The sequence below is a fragment of the Phocoena sinus genome, chromosome 14 (genome assembly GCF_008692025.1).
Source record: "Phocoena sinus isolate mPhoSin1 chromosome 14, mPhoSin1.pri, whole genome shotgun sequence".
Taxonomy (NCBI): domain Eukaryota; kingdom Metazoa; phylum Chordata; class Mammalia; order Artiodactyla; family Phocoenidae; genus Phocoena; species Phocoena sinus.
This window is the reverse complement of record NC_045776.1, coordinates 11,088,493-11,091,969: the sequence shown is the minus strand read 5'-3', so window position 1 is coordinate 11,091,969 and position 3,477 is coordinate 11,088,493. Positions and strand designations below refer to the sequence as shown.

Below are 3,477 nucleotides of genomic sequence, written 5' to 3'. Positions count from 1 at the left end.
TGTGTACATTGGAAGGTGAAAATAATCTTGAGGATTTTTCTACCAGTGGTTGAAAGTTTGATTTAAGGCACATAAATGTGGTCACTTTATTCCTGTCCCATAATTTGTATTAGGCAAAATATTTTCTATCTCTGCCTTTTAATCTTAAAGCTAATTTGTAATTTTAGAATTTATGGTAGGAATTTTAAGCGAATGCACATGGGTAAAGTATTATATAAAGAAAATGTTAAGTGCCATTACATAAATTCAATTTAAAATATTACCTTTGCCTTGTAATCTGCTGGTATTTATTTTGGGAGACCCTAGTTACCCTGTATTAGGTATATTCATCCAAACACAGTTAAAATAATCCTTGTGACAGAAGAAACAAGTCTAATAGCTAAAATCAATATAGAATTACATTAGTGAGTGTACAATGTTTCATTGCTGAAAATTAATTCTAATTACAGTAATAAAAGTCTTTTAACTGACATCTTCACCTGTCATTCCTTTAGCTAATGGGAAGATATAAGTGTACACAGACAAATGTTTTACTGAATTATAAGTGTGATACATTTTCATAGACCAAGAAAGATCAGGCCTGTGAGAAACACATTAGTATATGTTTCGCTTATTTCTAAAAAGGCAAATGCTAATCAAAAGTGCTACAGTTCTTAATTCTATCCTTGGGAACTTATATGCATTTTCTTATCTCTTATCCTACTTGTTTATGGGCCCTATTTAAATTTTCTGAGCTGAACATTAAGAATCTTTTATTAAATGGATTATTAACGATTAATGGAAGTTACAAAAGTAGAATTGCAAGTGTAATATTTTAAATTATTAACTGAGGAAATTTAATTCTTGTGAAGTATTCACAGTTAAGTTATAAACATTTTATTTAATTGAACATCTAAAATAATAATTTTCTTATCCTAAATAAACACAGATGTATATGTTTTTCAGTTTTGTACCAGGTGTAGATTTAGGCCAAACTGCCCAATTCTCACTAATTTGTGAGTGTTGTGGTCACTTCTTTCCAAGAAATCATAGGATAAATGAGTTGAACACATTTAACCACCATCTCTTTTGCCAAAATTTTATATGTAAAACATCCTAAGTAAGTAGACATCTTAAAATGTCTTGATTTTGAAATGTGTAATGCAAATTGTCTTTGAAATTCTGCTGCTATAAAAAGGTAAGGAAAATTAATTTAAAATAAACTTCACTTTCATAATAATTTTGAATAGCTCTGGATAGTTTTAGGACAGTAAGATTTTTTGATTCATGTTTTAAGCTGTGAATAGGAGGTAACATTAAGAAAATATTCCCTGGCTTCCCCAGCTTCTCCCCCAAAAGGTGGGGTCATCCTTCCTAGGCTGGAGGAATGTCCATAAGGAGAGTTTCACCTTCTTGAAGATTAAAACCTAGCAGTCCTGAGCTATTCCCAGTCCAAATGTCTGCAAAATTGAGAGAGACTTCAAAACTCCTTCCACAAATTTCAGGGGACCCTGACTGCATTCTGGTAATGAAGGTGGAAGAGAGAGGGCAGGCCCCTAATATGGTCTCCAGCCGCCACTGGAGCAGCTACTATAGCTGAGACCTACCACCAGCCGTTCAGGCAGTTTGACTACCAGGAGTCACCTGGGCCCCAGGCAGCCCTGAGCCGGCTCCATGAGCTTTGCTGTCAGTGGCTGAGGCCAAAGGTGCACAGCAAAGAGCAGATCCTGGAGCTGCTGGTGCTAGAGCAGTTCCTGGCCATGTTGCCTGAGGAGCTGCAGGCCTGGTTTCAAGAGAACTGACCACAGAGTGGAGAGGAAGCCATGGTGATGCTGGAGGAGCTGGAGAAAGAGCATGACAGGGCAGCTGAACAGGTCTTTTTTGGACAAAATGAGGACATGCTTGCAAAGAAGCTACCAACTTGTGAAATCACTTAGGAGACACCACGTAACCAGCTTAAGCCCACAAAAAAGCAACTGCAGCGGGCATTGAAGTAGCTTCACACCTTAAGACAAAATGTTAGACACACCAGAACTATAAATGTGAAATCAGCTGCAAGGCAAAAGACTTCTTCAGGCAAAGAACTGCATCACAAAGTTTCTAATACTCTTCAAATGAATGCTTCCCAGAGTTTCACATTTAGAGGAACTTGTGAACAAGATAGAAAGTTTGAAAGAAGACAGGGAAACCGTCCTCGAAAAAAAAAGTGTGATGAATTTGGGAAAGCCTTTAGTCGGAGCTCAGCCCTTAATCAACATCAGAGAATCCACAGTGGAGAGAAACCTTATACATGTGATGTGTGTGCGAAGGCTTTCAGCCGAAGTGCAATCCTGATTCAGCATCGAAGAATCCACACTGGGGAGAAACCCTTCAAATGTCATGAATGTGGGAAAGCCTTTAGTCAGAGCTCGAATCTTTTCAGACATAGGAAAAAACATGCTGGAGAAAAAAGTCCCATCAGCATCGTGAGGGAGTCAAAGCATTTACTGAGAACTTTTTCAACAGGGGAGAAGACACAAGACACCAATACTCCTTTAGTATAAATCGGTAGTTTCAGTGGGCACCAGTTTCCTTTCAAAGGTTATAAAAGCCACAGGAGAGAATGTAGAATATTTTCTGTCAGCATTGTTTGCTTTTCTGCTTTTCAATAGTGTCAGTTCAGATGTTTGAGATTCTAAATCTTAAATCGGATTCCCATCCCTAGTGCAGCTCTTGAAAAGATACTCTCAGACATGTTCTACTGTTTCCATTATTAACACAAATAATGAACTAGTATGCTCCTTTTTAGACAAGTACATTTTCCCTGTTGAGAAGGAATGTGTGAGTTAGTATATAAGTGGGTATTCTCCATTTCATTACTAGAACATTGGAGTTATTAAACCAAAGATTAAATCAGTTTTTTTAAAAAAAAATGTCCTGGGAATTCCCTGGCAGTCCAGTAGTTAACACTTCATGCTTTCACTGCTGCAGGCCTAGGTTTGATCCCTGATCAGGGAACTAAGATCCTGCAAGCCATGTGGTGTGGCCAAAAATAATAATAATAAAATAAAATAAATTTCCTGTTTTATTTTCTGTTACCAGATTCAAAATATGAGAATAAGATTGAGGAGACCCAAAAGAATATGTACCTCAAGACTTAAGCTGAAATGTCCAGGGTCACTGTTAGGAAGCAGGTGAGTAAAGGGACTTTACTCATCTCTTATGAAAATCTGAGAACATACATACTGTTTTGTTTCAAATTTTTAAATTGAGGTATAGTTGATGTATAATATCATCTATACATACTGTTGATGATACTAAGTAATTTCCTGTGTAGGAAAAAAATTATCTCCTTTACAATTTATAGTGGAAATATCTCAGTGAAAGCATTAAGATTTGCTCTACATGTCTTCAGGAAGTGGCCTAAATATGATGAGTGTTCTAATAAAGAACAGTTATCTGTGGGTGCTTATAAAAATTTGTTGATCAGCTTAACATAAAGAAATAAGGAAGATGAAG

At 36.6% G+C, this 3,477-nt stretch overlaps 1 pseudogene; it reads left to right on the top strand.

The window, feature by feature from the left end:
• Positions 1-1,435: 1,435 nt before the first annotated feature.
• Positions 1,436-3,156, top strand: LOC116739282 (annotated as a pseudogene).
• Positions 3,157-3,477: the final 321 nt, after the last annotated feature.